Raw genomic sequence first — 18,744 nt, 5'->3', positions numbered from 1 at the left:
TCCCGCCCCGCCCTGGCGCGCCCGGTAAACGATGTGACCCCGCCCCTCTGCAGTCTCCCCTCCCCAGGACGCTGCCCCTGTCCCCACTTGTGGTGCTCGGGGCATCTCTAAAGCCCCCAACCAGAGTCCTCCAACCCACCCGCGAGGCTCGCGCACCAGCAACGCGGCCCCACCCGCAGGGACCTCGCCCACCTGTGGCTCTACCCCCGCCTCTGCGGCCTTCCCCACCGCTAGCGCGACCCCCACCTACGACGACCCCCGCGTAGGTCCTCCTGCCCACACGTGTCCCCCCGCCAGCCCCTGCCCCTACCCCTGCCCCTAGCCGTGCCCCTGCCCCTAGCCGCTCCCCCGCCACCGCAGCCCCTCCAGTGCGCTCGGGCCCAGCCCATTGGCGCTGGGGCCGATCAGGGGCGCGGGCCTGGCGGCGTTCCGAGTAGGGCGCGCGCGGGCAGGGTCCCCACTGCCTGCTGCGCAGCCGGACTAGCGGCTGCCCTCGGCCTTCTCGCCATGGACGCGGACGACTCCCGGGCCCCGAAGGGCTCCTTGCGGAAGTTTCTGAAGCACCTCTCCGGGGCCCGCAAGGCCATTGGCATGCTGACCAGCGGCGGGGATGTTCAAGGTGCGCGCGCCCCTACCGGCGGCGAGGGAGGGACGGACGGAGAAGGGGAGAACAGGGCGAAGTGGATGTGGCAAGGGGGCAGAAGGGGGGAAGCGATGGGAGGACCCGAGGAAAGGTGGGGAAGCGATGGGAAGAACCGGGGAGACGAGCGGGGAAGCGATGGGGAGAACTGAGGTGAAGGCCGTGACCCGGAGCGGCAGGGGTCCCTGCGGGGCGGCCTGAGCCGGCAAGGCAGCCCCGGGGTCCTTGCCGAGTGGGGCGGAGGAGGAAGGGACACGGCAGTAGGAACCTCCATCCGGAAGACAGTGAGCTTTCCACCCCCTCCAGTTTATGTTTTAAATTGAGCCTGGCAGAGGGGGTCGCCTGGAGCGCCCTCGGGGGTCGTTCTCCCTCAGAGCTGTAGGAAGGGGCCGGGCTTCCCTTCCGAAGCGTGGGTACAGCGCGATCACTTCCTAAGTAGCCCCCGCCCCCTAACTCCTCCCCACGTCACCTCCCAGCATGTCGAGGAAGAAACGGCCAGGTCCCCGCGCGCCTTCTGTCGCCTCATGCCCTGCGCGGCGTGGGTGGGGTCCCGGTTGGCGGCGGGGGTGCTCTGGGTTTCCGCCTGGCGACTCCGAGGCGGTCCGGCAGCCCGTCGCTTTTCCGCTGGAAGAGTTTAAAAAAGGGTTTCCTGCGCTCGCATGTGCTGTCGCTTTTCGGCTCGTGACAAAACCCAAAACTAAAATGGGTCCCAGGCTCTCCCCGCCAGCCTCCGCGGACGGGAAGGACCAGGAAGCGGGGACTCCGGGACGTCAGCGGCGCCACGGCGCGGGCTCTGGGCTTCCCCTGCCCTGCAATGTAGAGGCGGCTCTCCAGGAGGGGCCAGAGTCTGGGCCCACGACGCGGGCGCGCCGGGAGGACATTTACCATTGACCGGCCGGAGGTGGTGGAGACTGCGCGCCCCAGGCCCCGGGTGCACGTGGGGGCGCCTGTGCCTGGACGGTGGAGCGCCCCGATCCTTGCAGCCCCTGGCGGGTAGATCTGCGCTTCCCAGGCGAACGCTACCTGGGAGCCTTAGCGATCGCGAGGGCTGGAGACGCGACGCGCCCCGAGCTGGGTTTTGATTTTTATTTTCCCGGTTCCTCCTGCCGCAGATGCGTGGAAAGGCCCGGATGGCGGATTTCCTGCCGTTTCGGGACCGCGCACTGCACAAGGATGGAGGGGGGATGAGCCCCCCGCCCACGGCCCCGGTGACCTTCCCTTCGCCCTTGAGTGCGCGGGGCGGGCGCGGGTGCTGTAGGTTGGGGCGCTGTGGGCGCCGCCCCGCCCGCCGCGAGCGCCTACGTGATGCCAGGTCCGTCGTCTCCTTGTGCCCAGGCCCGGACATCCGTATGCCGCGCGCTCCGCGAGCCCGCAGCGCAACCTCCCCAGGCCCAGCGCCCCCCGCGGGAGACCCCGGTGGCAGCGCCAGACCCCGCCCCGCAGCCCGACCCCCAGCGCCCCTGGGAAGTGCTCTGGCGTTAGCGTTTTAGTAAAAGGACCCCCCCCTCCAGCATCAGCATTCCTCCTGTAGGGTTGGATTCTCAGAGAAATAAAGGTGATGCAGCAGACGCTGGGATTGGAGAAATTACCAGAGTGAAGTGGAAATAGCCTGGCCAGCGTGACTTAAACCAGCCCGGAGATGTGCGAGTACGAATGGAACCGCCTGGGGTCGGGATAGGACCCAGAGTGGCTTCTCAGTCAAAGGCCTTCAGAAGCAGAGGGAACATCTTGAGTGACTTTACCGGGGCCGCGAAAGACGAGAAACCTTTGGCACGGGAAGAGGAAACGATCTCTGGAAGTCACCAGGGCGGGTGGAAGGTCAGGGGTTCAAGGTTATTTTGGAATTTAGGTGCTGTGCTTCCTGCACGGTGGCTCATGCTTGTCATTCCAGTGCATTTGGAGGCCGAGGCAGGAGGATCGCTTGAGCCCAGGAGTTCCAGAGCAGCCTGGACAACATAGTGAGACTCTGTGTCTACAAAAAATAAAAAAAAAAAGAAAGAAAGAAAAACACATTAAGATGCTGTATGTATTGGAAAATATTTATGGGTCATTCTTTTGAGCTCCATGTCCAAAAGCTTGCTAAAATGCTTGGGAGTTCGCGTACAGGCACGTGAGATTAGGATACAGTGGCAGAATCGCGGTGTTCTCTGTTACCCTGGTTTTGCCACCTGGGAGGAGTTACACATATTGAAGGTTTGTAAGTCAACGCCTCTTCTCTTCTGGGGAAAAAGGTATTTTGGAAACCAATATTATGTGGGAACGTGGCTTGATTGGTACAGCCTCGGCTTAATGGGAGACAGCTGCCCTCAGCTCTGCAGGTGGCATCAAATACGGTGGCCTCGAGCACACATGGGTCACACCTGGGCTGTCCCTGGGGAAGCCCGCTACGGCAGGTCGCCTGGGCATTCTTTCCTTGGCAGAGCCGAAGTCACAATTTTTTGTAAACTCTAAAGAGCTTTACCCTTCCAAGATATGATCTTGAACCTGTTGGAGCATTTGGACGCATTTCTTTTAAGGAAGTTCACCTCCAGATGTGCTCAGAGGGCCTGGTCTTAGCTGCCACAGATTTACAAATTCTTACAGTAAGTAGGTTATTCCTCGAGAATTTCTCTGTTGTGCCCCCATTCTTTTTGCCATTTTATTCTGATTCTATATTAGTACTTGATTTTCCCTGACGTAGAAGACTATTGCCTGTAGCTAGAGATCAGAGAACACATTCCCATTCAAGTATTAACTTCAGGGGAATTATCTGTCAGATGTGAAATTATGGTAAAATTCCATATATTAAAATGACCGTAGCTACCATTTGTTGAAAATATTTTGTATACTAGGAACTTTACAATTCTTATCTCCAAGCCTAGATACATGATCCCAAGAGAGGCATGCCCTCATTTTGGAAGTGGGGAGAAAGACTCACAAAGAAAAATAACTTAGGTAAGGGCATGAGGTGCGTACGTGATTGTGGTAGGAGCAAAACAGATCCTAATTCCAAATATTGTACTGTCGGTTAGACCATGAAGAGTACTTATGTCTGGCTGTGTCACCCAGGCTGGAGTGTAGTCGTGCCATCATAGCTCACTGCAGCCTCAAACTCCTGGGCTCAAGTGATCCTCCTGCCTCAGCCTTCTGAGTAGCAGGGAAGACAGGAATGCACCATCATGACGAGCTAATTGTTATTATTAATATTATTATTATTATTTATGTAGAGACAGGATCTCACTATGCTGCTGAGACTGGCCTTGAACTCCTGGCCTCCTCTAGTGAGCCTCCTGCTTTGGCCTCCCAAAGAGCTGGGATTACAGACATGAGCCATCATGTCATGCCTCCACCATGCTTTTCAGGGGTGTTTCTTGGTGAAGCTCCTTAATCTAGTTAATGCTCAAAAGTGAGCAAAACCAACTAGCTCAAAATTACACAGATATTCTTTGGGTGTTTTTGTGAGGGGAACGGAAAGTAACTTTTTACAGCGATGGGAGTCAAGGTGGCAAAAATCATATTAAGGGTTAATACCAACGCCATGGGCTGCTTTTCTTCCCCCAGTAGAGTTCATATTATTTAATTATAAGATAAAATTGAAAATCTCTTTCCTATATTCCTGACTACCCAGGCCTTGAATGAAGAAAGTATTTCTCAGGCTAGTTTTTTTTTTTTTTCCCCCCTACTTCTTTGGGTATCTTGTGTCTCAGGCTGCGGGTTTTTTTTTTTTTTTTTTCCCCTGCTTCTTTGGGTATCTTCTTTTGTCCCAAGACATGTCTGGAAACTTAAATTGATTTTCGCTCACCCTAAAATAAGCTCCGCAGCTCTGGATCACGGACTGACCATGACTAAGTGCCCACCGCCACGTCACGCTGTGCCACACACCAAGAGTGACTCATTGTCTTCGTCACAGGTTGTGGCTTCTGCAGGGCCTGGTGCCTGGTGGAGCTGAGTGTAGTGGGAAGTCCAGGTGCATCCTTAGGGTGGGCTGGATGCGAAAGCGGCGTCCTTTTTGCCTGTGGTGACGTGAACATCAATACAGTATTTATAGAAAGTTCATGTAAATGGAGTAAGTATCAACCTTTCCAATCCTAGTGAGAATAGCTAGCGTTTAGTGACTCTCTGTTATGTGGCAGGCCCTCAGTGATGCTGGTCACTGACTTATCCCCACTTTACGCATGAGTAAGGGATGCCCGAGGTGTTCCAGCTTCCCTGAGTTCACAGAGCTCCGTGGTGTGGCCAGGCCCTGTGGCTGCAGCAGGGATGTTCAGGGCTGCGTGTAGCTGTGTCTTCGCTGGTGACTTTCCCGTGCCCAGCACCACGCCTGGCGCTTGACAGGAACGCAAGTGTTTGCTGCCTGCCTCCCGCCTGGAATCTCCACTGAGGAGCAGGAAACCAGGGGTTCTAGCTGTCTTCTTCATTCGTGAAGTCCTTTAGAGGAATTCAACCCTCTCTAATCAAAATACCCAACATCCTCAGGTCAATATGTATAAACTGTTAAGACTTCAAGATTAGTACCTTAGAACCGAAGTCAGAAGTGTGGTTTCAATTGACTGGACATGCATTAGGTCAATGACACACTTATTTATTGGACACCAGGCTTGAGCCCCACGTGGGCACCTTTGGTGTCTGAAGCAATATTCCTTGGGTGGTTTTGTGAGGGCAACAGAAAATGACTTTTTATAGCGATAGGAGTCAAGATGGCAAAAATGATCTGAAGGCTTAGTACCAATATGATGGGCTGCTTTTCTTCCCCCAGTAGAGTTCATATTATTTCATTTTAAGATAAAATGGAAAATCTCTGAAGCAATGCTTCGGAGCCCAGTAGGATGGAAGGGGAAACTGAGAACAGTGCCATTTCGCCTCACACAGCTCCGGCGCCCCTCACCATCCTGTGCACACACATTCTTTGATGGGATCTTTTCAGTGTAAAGTGCAGTAATTGATTTTGCAGAAATTACTGGGTCTGGGAGGCAGATGATGAGTGATAGTGTCACCCCGTGGCACAGTGGGAGATTTGTGTGATGGCACCATTTTCTATGAATGCAGACCGCTTTGTGTGCCATACTCGGAGGACCCTTCGAAGCTAGACATTTTGTCATCTTTGTCAAGCTCTACCAATCTGATGGACCGTCAGAAACAATTAAAATTAGAAAGATGAAGATACGGTAACAACGTGGTCAGGGCAAACCTCAGGATACCAGATTGCAAGTTCACAGTTGCCTTTCTGCTAAGAACGTGCGGGTGAATATGGAAAAGAGGGCCATGTGTCAGTAGTTGGGTTGCGTTTTGTGTTTCTTTTCTACAAGCCCTTTCTGGTGTTGTGTTTGTGTTTATTAGAGAGTAGCTGCCCAGAGGCTGCTGTTTCCCTCCCCACTCCTCGGTTCTCTCCATCTTCACCCCCAACTCCCAGTGCTTTGTTTGGAATTGCAGTCATTGTGCTTGTCAGGATGGAAGAGGCAGCCAGACACATGGCAGACCAGAGCACTGAGAGGCAGAGACTTACTCATAAGTCCCGCCCTGGCCCTGCTGTCTCGAGTGCTGAGATAGGGTCTCCCTGTTTTCCTCTGCAGAATGGAGGCATCACTAGGTCTCTGTCTTCTCTCCCTGTCTCTTTCTTCACTCCCCTCTTCCCTAACACACGTCTACAGTGAAAGTCTTCAGGAGGCAAAAGAGAAAAGGCTGGACTGTGCTGGGCCCCCCCCGACCCCAGGGCCCATTTGCTGTCTTCCCAGCTTCCATGTGCCCAGAGTCGCCTGGGGGAGCCTTCGGAGGTGCAGATCCTGACTGTGTGGGTCTGAGTGAGGCTCCGACTCTCATGGGGAGGGGGAGGGCACCGGTGCTGCGGGTCCCCCTGGGGCCAGTGTGGCGGTTTGCAAATCGTGCAGATCAGCTTCTCCACTTCTCCAGGTTTCTCCAACGTGAGATGCTCCCAAGAGTCCTTTGGGATTGTTTTCTGACTTTGACCAGGATTTTGATGGAGAAGATTTGTTAATATAGGACCCCTTGTCTCAACTATGTAAATGATCTGATCTGAAGTTTTCTGAATGGAAAATGATTGAAAGGTTGGCATGCAGTAGCCTCGGGGAGTCATTCCTTCATATCTTTTCAGCTGTGTCTTACTACAATTAAGATTTTGTTTCCGTGTGTGGGGGGTTTTTTGAGATGGAGTCTCCCTCTGTTGCCCAGCTGGAGTGCAGTGTCTTGATCTGGGCTCACTGCAACCTCTACCTCCCGGGTTCAAGCGATTTTCCTGTCCCAGCCTCCCAAGTAGCTGGGATTACAGACTTGCACCACCATGCCCACCTGGGTTTTTTCTGTGTGTGTGTGTGTGTGTGTATCTTTAGTAGAGATGGGGTTTCACCTTGTTGGTCAGGCTGGTCTCGAACTCCTGACCTCAAGTGATCCACCTGCCTTGGCCTCCCAAAATGCTGGGATTACAGGCTTGAGCCACCACACCCAGGCTTATTTCTGTGTTTCTGTAATCATTTCGAAGATTAACGGACTGCCTTCGGTGAGTCAGGGCAGGCTTTAGGCAAAAGATCCAAGCCCTTTCCGCCCCTGGAGCTCTCACTCCTGCGGTGAGGCGGGTACAATGTGCCTGTAGCTGGACCTGAGAAGAAAAGTTCCTGTCTTATGAAAGGGCCCAGGGAGCCTCTAGTTGGGGCCCTTTGACCTGACCCCACGGTGAGGGAGGAGTCAGTAGAGGAGGGTGGCCCAGAGGAGGACCTTGGATTTGCCTTAGGGGAACTGGGAAGCAGGTGGAGTGAAGCCGACTGACTGGGAAGCAGACTGACTGTCTCCGATAAGGGTGGTTCTGTGGAGAGGGGAGGACAGGACGGGAGGTCATGAGTTTAGGGTCTCACAAGAAGCGGCCACAGATGGAAGCTTATGGTGTGGGGCATGTGGCAGGGCAGCCCTGTGCCCACAGACACACCCTGCCGAGGAGACCCAGGGACTTGAGTGTGTTGGGGCGGCGGGTAAATGGGCACTCAGCTATTACCGCTGGAAGGCAGAGCGTGTGAGCTGCGGCAGACAAAGGCAGGTGGGGTAAAAGGAGAGTCTTCACAGCAGTGCTTAGAATAGCAGGAACTGGGAAAACCAGCAAAAAACTATCAATAGGAGATTAATGAATCCATTATGGCACCTGGAATGGAAGGAATTTTTGTCAGCGTTTAATAAGGAGCTTTGTGCTGGTTGAAAGTCAGGAGGTGCACAGTACACTCAAGGGCGGTATTGAAGAGCCGATTCCAGAGCAGCTCTGCACAGCAGATCCCCCTGGGGCCAGGGGGGCTGTTTGCAAATCCAAGCAGATCCGCTTCTTGGAGGTTTCTCCAACGGGATCATCTCCCAGGATTGGGGCCTGCGTGGGTGGCTTGTGTTATATATGCAATTTTAAATGATCTACTTGCCACATTAAAGAAAGGCGGGCCGGGACAGGGGGACACTGGGTGCCATGACTCATGCCTGTAATCCCAGCACTTCGGGAGCCCAAGGCAGGTGGATCACTTGAGCCCAGGAGTTTGAGGCCAGCCTGGGCAACATGGAGAGACTCAATCTCTACAGAAAATACAAAACAATTATTCGGATGTGGCGGTGCACACCTACAGTCCCAGCCCCGTGGGAGATTGAGGTGGGAGGATTGCCTGAGCCCAGGAGTTGGAGGCTGCAATGAGCTGTGACTGCACAGGTTCACTCCAGCCTGGGTAACAGAGAGAGACCCTATCTTAAAAAAAAAAAAAAAAAAAAAAAAGTTAAAAAAAAAACACTTTTATATTCAGCCAACTATTTTGATAATAATCAGTTATTGTGTTGATTATTAATATTTTACAGTTTTCCATACTAAGTCTTTGAAATCCATTGTGTAAAGAATCTTAAAGTACATCTCCATGTGGACAGGATGCACTTGGCCAGCGACTCCTCTGAGGGACAGTGTGGTCACGGCGATGGGTGGCGTGTCCTGCCTGTATGTAGAAGGTCCCCGTGTGGGTGTTTCTGCGAAGGCCCTGAGGGATGTGCAAGGGAGGGCCGACACCGTACCAGCCACGCAGAGGGCTCTCCGATTGTCAATGGCAGCCCTTCCTCCTCCCCACCCTCTTAACACCTCCCACCCCACTTGTTATTTTTCTCCTCAGTGCTTACGGCCATCCACCCATAGGCATCATGCATTTGTTCACTGTGTTTCTTGCTTTCGGGTCTCTCCTGATCAGAACAAGCTCCGCCAGAACCATTTTGTCACGGATGCATCCACATAGCACCCGGCAGCGATGGCACTTGGGGCACCTGAGGTGGACAGTGGGCCGGTGGTTGAGTGAAGGGCCCTACAGATTTATCTCAAGCCCTCCCCTGACCCTACCGGAAGACACGGTGGTCTGCACAGTCCAGATAGTCAGAGAGGCCCCCGGCTCGATGACTTTGACCCGGCGGGGGTGGGGAGGGGGGAACAGCACGTTGACAGAATCGCCCCTTGGTATCCCACCTCCCCATGCCTACATAATCCCTACATTGTCAAAGGAGAGACCCCTAGAAGGAACTTTGGCAGCAGGAGTGAGATCAGCGCAGTGTAAGCTCATTTTCTGACAAACCAGTGGCAGCAGTCGGCAAACTGACTTTATTTCTCAAAAAGAATTTATGCATCGAAATTAACAAGTGAGCAATCAGCAGTGTGGGAAAATTCAGGAAAAGTAGTTCCGTGCCGTGAGAGAGGGCGAGGCAGGGAGCTTTATTTCTTCAGACAACGGAGGAGGTAAAAGGATAGACCGAGATTATTTCATTAGATTTCATTTATTTTTACTTTTTTTTTTTTTTTTTTTTTTTTTTTTTTTTTTTTTTTTTTTTGGGGGGGGGACGGAATCTCGCTCTGTTACCCAGGCTGGAGTGCTGTGGCAGAATCTCGGCTCACTGTAACCTCCGCCTCCTGGGTTCAAGCGATTCTGTTGCCTAAGCCTCCCAAGTAGCTGGGACTACAGGCACACGCCACCACGCCCGGCTCAATTTTCTTTGTATTTTTAGTAGAGACGGGTTTCACCCTGTTAGCTAGGATGGTCTCAATCTCCTGACCTCGTGATCTGCCTGCCTTGGCCTCCCAAAGCCCTGGGATTACAGGCATGAGCCATCACGGCCAGCCTATTCCTTACTTTTTTTTTTTTTTTTTTTAAATACAGTTTAGATTTTATCAGAGCAGAATCCCAGGAAACTGAGATTTGTAAACTGGGAAATCCAGCTCCTCCAAGTAGCCAGGAAATAAGGGTGACCTCAGTCTTTCTTGCTAGGCGCTGGTGTGGGCCGGGGATGACTCTGACTCAAGGAAGAAGCGGTCTTGTGACTGTCTTACCCGCACTGTGGTTTAGTAAGAAGGTGTTAAAAAGTGTGTCATGTGAAGAAAGTGATTTAATAACTGGTCAGAGTAATGACCACGTATTTCCTATGTAACCACTCCCTCGTTATCTCCAACTTTATCTTTGGTTCTCATGACAAGATTATCACTTCCCTGAAAATTGGGGTTTTTGCAAATGACGAAGAGGTGTTTTTCCAAATGGTAATGTTCTTCTTTGGTGGGAAGATGTTTTCTCCTGGAAATCCTTAGGAAAGTTATTTGGTTCTTGGGTTGGGCTCCCAAAACCAAACGAAATGAGATGGATTATCCCCAGGATACCTGAGATATAAGGACAATCTGTAGCTTGAGTGTGGAGTGAAAGACACTGAAACTGCCCTTTGTCCCAAATAGCTGTGTGCTGGGGCCCTAGAGAGCCCTAAGGAGATGGTGAAACAGGTGACGTTTACCTGTGAGGCTGAAAGCACTCATTACCAGGCTGTGAAAGCCCACACTGCAGGTCTTTGTCCCTGTCCTGTGGGTGACAGAGCCTGCCAGTAAATGCTGGTGCATTTCCTTCTTGCTCTTCATCCACCCATGTTCTCCTCCCTCCTAACCCCTCACTGAATGTTCCTGGGGCTTCCTCAGGTTTCACCCTGCAGGGCCCAGCAGGAGGCAGCTGATTTGCAGTCCTCACCATTCAGAAGTTCAGAGGGAGGGCTTAGAACCACACAGGCTCCACCCCCAGGCAATTAAGTGATCATCTGGCTTCAGCAGGCATTATTTTCCTTCGAGTTCCCATTGGTGACTCTAAGGCACAGGCATTGTAATAGAGGAAATCAGGCAGTCTTGAAAGTTAAAATGAAATAAGACTAGGGTTTACACTGCAGCTTCACCACTTCACTAAGGTCGTTACCTTCCAGTAATCAGTTTATCCCCCTCAGAGCCTCAGCTTTCTCATCCCTCCAGCGAGGTGTCAGGAGCTCTGCGGTTTTCCTGTGAGAATCATCCCGGTGAGGGCTCTGGCTGTGGGTGTGCAGTCAGCAAGGGATGCCCTACTAGGTCCCACCAAGTGCTGCCAGCCCCTGAGCTCAAGGACGACACGTGAAGAAAAGCCCTTCGCAATGTAGGGCTCAATCCCACCAATGTGCAAGTGAATAGAAGTCCTTTCAGGACCTAGTGTTGTGTATTTTTAAGTGTGGTGCCCTGTCCCCTGGAAATGGATAGAAATGCACGTTCCCAGGTTCCCTCTCCACCTGTGAAACCTTGGGAGTGGCCCAGCCACCCGGGGTGCGGCGGCCACCGCTGGTGATCTCCTGCTGTGGGGTGATGTCACTGTTCTTTCTGGGAGGGTGCAGGTGGACCCAGGGGTGGGGGGTGGGGAGAATCCTGCAGGGATTTCAGGGACTGAGTTTAGTGCTGGGGTTCATTTTTACTCTGCACACGAGTCTCCTGGGGTCACCTTGTGTATCATGTCCAGCTTTTTTTTTTTTTTTTTTGAGACAGTGTCTTGCTCTGTCACCCAGGCTGGAGTGCCGGTTGCACAATCTCCACTCACTGCAAGCCCCTCCTCCCGTGTTTATGCCATTCTCCTGCCTCAGCCTCCTGAGTAGCTGGGACTGCAGGTGCCTGCCACCATGCCTGGCTAATTTTTGTATTTTTAGTAGAGATAGAGTTTCACCATGTTGATTAGGCTGGTCTTGAACTCCTGACCTCAGGTGATCTCCCCACCTCAGCCTCCCAAAGTGCTGGAATTACAGGCATGAGCTACCATGCCCGGTGGGCTAATTTTTAAGTTTTACAGATGGGTTCTCACTGTTACCCATGCTGGTCTCAAACTCCTGGCCTCAAGCAATCCTCCCATCTTGGCCTCCCAAAGTGCTTGGATTTGCAAGCATGAGCCACCCCACTTAGCCAAACATTGATCTTTCATTTTAAACTTTATCTAGAGATGTGACAAAAACCAAATGAGGTATTTGTTAAAATACTTTATAACCCTAGTACAGTAATAGAGTAATCCAACTGACAATTTCACAAAACTCAACTTTTGGCAACAAGTTCAAGGTTATACATGTTAATAAAGATAATACATTTATTCAATCAGAGGAAAAAGGTTACAATGACAGAATTTATCTTTTTCTTTATTATGTTGCCTGAGCTATGGTTAAGGTTTGGGGAACTAGTATCTTAAAGAACCTTCAGAAATGTCTCATTCTAGAATTTAGAAACAAACTTTACACTCTCGGGGTTGAGAGAATCCAGGAACAATCACCACCCCTAGTGTCCACATGCTACTCTCCAAAGGCCCTTCCCCACTAGCCACAGAAATCAGAGCTCCCTGGGAAACAGACAGTTGAGCCTCTGGAGCAGGGGGGCCCTGGCTGTGCATGCTTTAGGGAGGTGAGGGTGGGGGCCTAGAAACCAAAGAAGTGAGACCAAAATGGGCCAACAGCTGGGGCAAATGTGGGCATAAAAATAAATTCCATCTGATCACATAGTCTCAAATATGTACATGTACAGAAATATTTCTGTGACGTCACAGGGGTACTAAAAAACAAACCAAATAAGACGGGGGGAAAAAAGAAGAAAAGAAAGAACTCTCTTCCCCATGTTGGGCGCAGTGGCTTACACCTGTAATCCTAGCACTTTGGGAGGTCAAGCTGGGCAGATTGTTTGAACTCAGGAGATTGAGACCAGCCTGGGCACCACGGCGAGACTCTGTCTCTACAAAAAAATATAAGCACTAGCTGGGCATGGTAGTGCACACCTGTAGTCCCAGCTACTCAGGAGGCTGAGGTGGCCCAGGAGGCTGAGGCTGCAGTAAGCTAAGACCATGCCACTGTACTCCAGCCTGGGGGACAGAACCAGACCCTGTCTTAAAAAAAAAAAAAAAAAAAAGACAGCCTCTTCTGTCATCATTAGAGGTAGCTCCCGCACCACCCTAACTCCTCCTCAAACTGGACTTCCCAGGGAGAGCAGCCAGCCGCCCCTGCCTTTTCCACAGGACCATATTTCAAGATAACCCGACAGCCCCAGCTGATGTGGAGCTCTTCTTTGAAGAAGTCCAGCAAACGAATGAAGAATTACAGAATTTGAAAACTTCACAAACTGTAATAAATGATTCAGGCAATAATCCTCAATGAATATGAAAACCATTAATAGGTTGATGAGGAACTCATTATCACAGGATACCAGAAACTCAAGTGCACCAGCTGCTCCGTGGCTGAAGGGAGAAAGCAGATCTTCACAAGACAGTGGCCGACTCTCAGCATGCACCCCGCTGGCGTGAGACCCCCAGTGGAGGCAAGCAGGCCTCACACGAAGGTAGGATGTGGCCATCTATGCAGAACTCCCCACGAGGGACTCTGCCTGAAAAGGCACAGCCTGACTCAAACTAAGTCTTTGGATCTAAGTTCCAGTTCTCAGGAAACACAGGAACATGGCACCCAACACCACACAGGAGCAGCCAGGCCACCTGGAAAGTGAGAGCGCCCGGAGGAAACCCGGCCTGCACACTCCTCTGCCGTCCGAGAGGGTGTCCGGGAGAGACCCGGGCTGAGCAGCTGTGATCTGTGGGACCCTGTGCCACAAACACTTTGAGGCCAACTAGAAAATTTGAATATGGTATAAGAAATAGGCAGTTTTAAGAAAGTATGCTTTATTCTATTAAAACTGAAAATGGCATTAGCTCATGTAAGAAAGAATCCTCATGTTTTAGGGTCACAAATTCAAATATTTAGGGGTAAATGATGACATTCATAATTTACTTCCAAAAACTTCACAAGGAAAAGGATATCTATTATGTGATAAGTGTTTAGGGGCTCATTATCCTAGTCTACTTTTCTGTATGCTTGAAAGTTTTCATAATTCTTTTTACATAAAATAATGTTGCAAATATGTTTTTACATTAGCATTTCTATGTAAATTATTAGTGTTTTATATAATACATATAACTATATTATTATGATAATGCACTCATATTAGTGACATAAGAAACAAGCGATGTATCAGAAAGTGAGGATGTAATTAAGGTTCTGTGACTGCGTCCACTATCGGAAGAGCACTTCTCTGTGCCAAGGACAGGCTCGAAGCTTCACACACCCTGGGTCAGAGTGGGCACCATCCATGCACCCCCACTCTCCATGCAACAAAGCTGGAAGTGAAGCAAGAAGCTGGGGGCCAGGACCCTCCTCTGGGGGTCTCTAAACACCGTGTTTGTAACCACCATGCTGAGCCCACTGAAGGCTATCATTGTAAATGTCCAAAATCAATGTCCAAGTAAGATAGGCAAACTTAGGCCAAGAATCTTACCTATAGTTAGATATTTCTTAAGCATCGCTAAATGTGAGAGAAGCCATGTCATGAAAATGTAAGGACACAAGTCAATTTTTCACAATCCACCATCAAACTTTTCCAACAAAATATTACCTAGCATTGCTTGGGTGATCGTGAGTGGCATGAAATTGCTTCAGCTGCTCCCACGTAAGCTCCGGGATGCACAGTGGGTCACCCCCAGAGACCACTGAGTACATGTGGTGGGGAAGAAGTCTGTTTTGAAGGTGCTGGGAGAATATCCTCTCATTGTCTGTCTTGAAATCTGAAGTAAATAAATAAGAATATGTACATATAAAATAATACACACACACTACATTACTTACAATATAGCCAATCGATCACATTCTGGTGCATATGCCTGTAATACTCTGCAAATAAAACTGTTCTAATGGTAAAAAAAAAAAACAAAACAAACAAACAAACAAAAAAAACCACCCCTGCAGGCATTGTTTAACACTGTATTCAATCACTCATCACCCATGCACAGGATCCAAGGATTGAGAACAATGGACTTTTTGATGTGTGTTGCAACAAACTCATAGCCGAGGGCTGTAAATCGGAGGGATCACCAGGTCTGCCTACCAGCCACCAAGCAAGTGGGGAGAAGCTGTCACCCCAACTTGAGTTTCAAGAAGACTCCTTGGAAGAAAAGACCACCAAATTGAGAATGAAAAGGTAAGAAATAGTTCACCAGCTGAGGGGGGCTACAGAAATCAGAGAGCAGGCCACCTGTGTGCCTCAGGGACACCAGCACAGGCAGGTTGTCAAAGTCACAAGGGGACATGAAGACATGGGCCCAGGACAGCAGCTCTTAATCCAAAATGGTCTCAAGACTCCTTTACACCCTGAAAAATTAACCCATTTATGCCTGAGGTTGCAATTTTTTTTAAAAAAAATCAGACCTTGGCATGACCTTGAGCTGTAGGATATAAATAACTCCCACAAGCTTAGGATTCCAATAATGGAACGCTAGGCACAAATGGGTTTTAACGAAGACCCAAACAGCTTTTGATTATGTAGGCTTTTTTTGCCTGTGTAGGTACCTGTGTGTGTTTATATAATTTTTCTATATTCTAAATTAAAGTTGATTAAAAAATTAAAGTATTAAAAAATACTTATGCATTAAGGTAAGCCATCATTACATGTTAATATAAATATGTTTGAAAAATACTTCTCATAACAAAGTAAAAAACCAACTACTTAGAATGATGCTGTGTTGCCTTTTTTTGCAAATCTCTGTAGTGTCTGGCTCAGAGGTGAATCTGGACTCCCTCATCTGCTCTGTATCCAGCTTGCTGTGTGTCACACACCTCACCACGCAGCCTCTGGAAAGTATACAATGTACTTGGGCAAGAATGAGTGAAAAAGACAATGTGTTGATAGTGGTATGAAAATAGCTTTTGTCTCACTGCAGATCATACGCGGGGGTCGTCAGACATGGTCTGAGACGCTGGGAAGAACAGCAGCCTGGCCCTGCTACCCCCTGGCTTCTGCTCACAGCACTGACCCCAGCTAATCCAAGAACATGTCACCTATAATGAGAATATTGAAGAAAAATCAACCATCTTTCAGATGTGTCTATATCATGGTACAGTACATGGGTAAGGTAAGCTGAACACAACATAAAAAAGAAAACTTACAAACCCTCCCTTCATCTAAGATGACTCCTTTAAAGACCAACGGCATCTGGGGGTCGCTGGAGTTCTCATGTTCCAGCCGCCATCCTTCCTGCCTGAGGACAAATAATTATAAGCTGACAGTGACTCAAATACTAAAGTCTGTATCAACTAGTTAATCACTCATGACATACCAGAAATCCAGCTCATGTAAACCTGGGGAAAAGGTGGCATCCAAATACACTGAGAGGAGATTCTGATAGTCCTTGGGATTTTGTGTGGAAAATGGATCCAGAGTATAATCACTAGCTGGGTACAAAGGAAAAGTGAAATTGTAAAATTTAACAGATTTCTACTAAAATTATTGAATCTCAAGCCTCATTTCCCCTTTGTCCTAGGACAGTAAGTTGTAGCTATTCTTGAGATGGGGCAGTGGCTCCATGCTCTGGCCCCCAACCTCAGCAGCTGTCCCAGCTCATCACCTTGAGTGCCGGCTTTCCCATCCCGTCTCAGGATCTGCACTGGACGGGCACCAGGTCTTTCTTCAGCGAACATCTAAACTCTCTCAAGTGTCTCCAGAGACTTTCACACGTCTACAAAGATGACCTCATTCTGTAAGAGCATGGATTTAACTTGCTCTTCGATGTCACTCCTTCACAGAGTGCACTGTTCATCGTCACCCTATCCACTAGCGTCAGTCTTACTAAAAGTCAAACATCAATGTTAGTGGTAACCCTGGAGGCCTGGCATTGTAGTGATATCCCCAAGAGAAAATTGTTCTGAACCTTTCTGGGAAAAGTTCACGTACGTTTTTTTCAAATGCTAGTTTTTATAATCTCGCTACCATGTGGCTTTCCTGAAGAATGAAATTTCTGACGTCCTTCAAGTAGAGAGAGGTAAAACTTTTTCTAGAACATGAATTGCCCACTCCTGTCATCCCTTCTCAGAAACTAACTGAATTCCAGTGGGTGCGCCTGGCAAACGCAAACATGGTTTCCGTTCAGGATGCTGGTCTTACCTGTGAAGGCAAACGCGGTTTCCGTTCAGGATGCTGGTCTTACCTGTGAAGGCGTTCATGAACGTGGAGAGGGGCCGGCTCAACATTTTGAAGAAAGGGTCTCTGCACGGATATTTCCGAGACCCACAAAGGACGGTGTGCTCAAGAATGTGAGGAACACCGGTGCTGTCCATGGGAGTGGTGCCGAACTGCACGCTAGGGAAGAAGGAACGGCACGCCAGGGAAGGGGGAGGAATAAGGAACAGAAGGCCAGGGACGGGGAGGAACAGAACGCTAGGGAAGGAGAATGACTAGAATACAAAACGTTCATCTTAGTGCTGCGGACACAGTTCCCAGATGCATCATCACCTCAGGCTACTAGAAATTATCATTCTGACACCACAATCCTCCAACACAGGGTCTCCCAACTCTAATGTAAATCATTGATTCAGACTATAACATTGTATTTTGATGAGATTGTAAGTCCATGTAAGCTTTTCCTTATTTTTCAAGATGCTCTGTCAATAAAAATACTAGTGAGATGATATTTAAACCACGTAACATACAGTCAGTGCTTTAAACCAAGCTTGTCTAACCCACAGCCTGCAGTCCGCATGCTCAGGATGGCTTGGAATGCATCCCAACACAATCCCTACACTTTCTTAAAACATTGAGGTCCTCTATTTTTTTTTTTTTTTTTAGCTCATCAACTGTCCTTAGTGTTAGTGTATTTAGTGTGTGGCCTAAGACAGTTGTGGCACAGGGAAGCCAAAAGATTGGACATCCTTGATTTAAAGAAAACATTCAAGACCATGTTCTTACAATGCACGACGTACCTGAACAGATTATTCCTGTCTTCTCTGGCCAGGTGTAAATACCTGGCTCTTGTGTCATCGTGGCTGAGCTTCATGGCCGTCAGGAACAGCTCGGGAAGAGATGTCACCTGAGTTAACCAGAAAAACACGAGCAGTTAAACGTAGACAATATAGCCTGTGAAATGGTGATCTTCGACACACTGAGAAAACTGGCTTTTCTGCCTGAAATTAGATGATGCCGGGAAGCCAGTATTTCAGAGCTGGAGAGAACAGAACCATCCTGTCCAAGTCCCTTATCCTACAAACAAGGAAAGGAAGACCTAAAGAAGGCCGATGAGAATGTGTGTGTGTATATGTATATTTTTGAGTGCTTATTAATGGCTAGGTATTTTCCATTTTTTTATTTTTTAAATTTTTTATTCTTTTTTGGCTAGGCATTTTCTAATCATGTCACATAGAATCCTGTGACGGAGGTATTCTCATCCTCATTTACAGATGAAACAACTGAGGCTCAGGGTGATGAAACAAGCTGCCTGAATCAGAGCCAGGATTCGCCCTGGTGTCTGCCCTTCCCACGGTACTGTGCTGCACCTAAGTAACACAGCACCCTTTCCAACACCTGCTGAGTGCCTCCTGCTTTTGTGTACTGCACCTCAGTAACACAGCACCCCTTCCAACATCGGCTGTGTGCCTCCTGTTTCTGTGCATATAATCTCCTGTAGTGCGAAGCACGGGCCTGCAGGACGGGCAATGCTGGAGTGGGCTAGCCGGCGACAGCGGGGAGAGTCCAGGATCAGTCTTTGCTTCCCCTAGTTTGGGATGGATTCTCGGTGGTAGCTGTAAGCACTAAGCTGGGGCTTCCAGAACAGCTGGAGGGGCTGGGAGGATAGAAATGCCCCCCAAAAAGATGAGACTCCCCACTCCTGGGGCAGGGTGGAAGATCTTCTCCTACCTTAGGCAAGCCTCCTGGTAAGTGTCCATACTCTTTGGTATGAAAGAAACTGTCTTCCAGTCAGGCCAGCCGGCCCAGCCCTCTCCCACAATCACATACC

At 49.5% G+C, this 18,744-nt stretch overlaps 1 long non-coding RNA gene across 1 annotated transcript; it reads left to right on the top strand.

The window, feature by feature from the left end:
- Positions 1 to 459: 459 nt before the first annotated feature.
- Positions 460 to 17,430, top strand: LOC135964661 (uncharacterized). The gene is made up of 4 exons (XR_010577182.2): positions 460 to 619; positions 14,752 to 14,939; positions 15,679 to 15,870; positions 16,279 to 17,430. It is a non-coding gene; the product is annotated as an uncharacterized lncRNA (long non-coding RNA).
- Positions 17,431 to 18,744: the final 1,314 nt, after the last annotated feature.

This window comes from Macaca fascicularis, chromosome 8 (genome assembly GCF_037993035.2).
Source record: "Macaca fascicularis isolate 582-1 chromosome 8, T2T-MFA8v1.1".
Lineage (NCBI taxonomy): Eukaryota > Metazoa > Chordata > Mammalia > Primates > Cercopithecidae > Macaca > Macaca fascicularis.
This window is presented reverse-complemented; position numbering and strand designations above follow the sequence as displayed.